The sequence below is a fragment of the Morus notabilis genome, unplaced genomic scaffold (assembly GCF_000414095.1).
Source record: "Morus notabilis unplaced genomic scaffold, ASM41409v2 Scaffold10516, whole genome shotgun sequence".
In the NCBI taxonomy this organism is placed as follows: Eukaryota; Viridiplantae; Streptophyta; class Magnoliopsida; order Rosales; family Moraceae; genus Morus; species Morus notabilis.
Genome location: NW_010361404.1, coordinates 1 through 393, shown reverse-complemented (window position 1 = coordinate 393; position 393 = coordinate 1).

Here is a 393-nt window from a genome sequence, read left to right as displayed (position 1 = left end):
TATGTTTTTTTTTTTTTTTTTTTTTTTGAGGAATAACGTCCTCCATTTTTGGTGTAATCTTCAAGAGATAGCGGTACCTGAGCTCAGCTTTTCTTGTTGATGATTTTACTTGTTCTCTCATCTAATGTTCATATCACGTATTTTTTCCACTTTTACAGTTGAAAATATTTCAACTCCCATATTCCCCATTGTTCATGACTCTACACACCATAGCTGGCTCATCTCATCAGAATGCGGGTTGTCATGAACTTTGCTCACAAAAGGCATACTTGGTGTCAATTATCCATTGTGCACTCAAGCCCCGAATTCCTTTTTCAAAGTTAAAGAGGTGAAGAAACTGTTGGTTGAAATCGGGGTGTAACATAATAACAGCTCGGGCCAAGTTGGACTTGA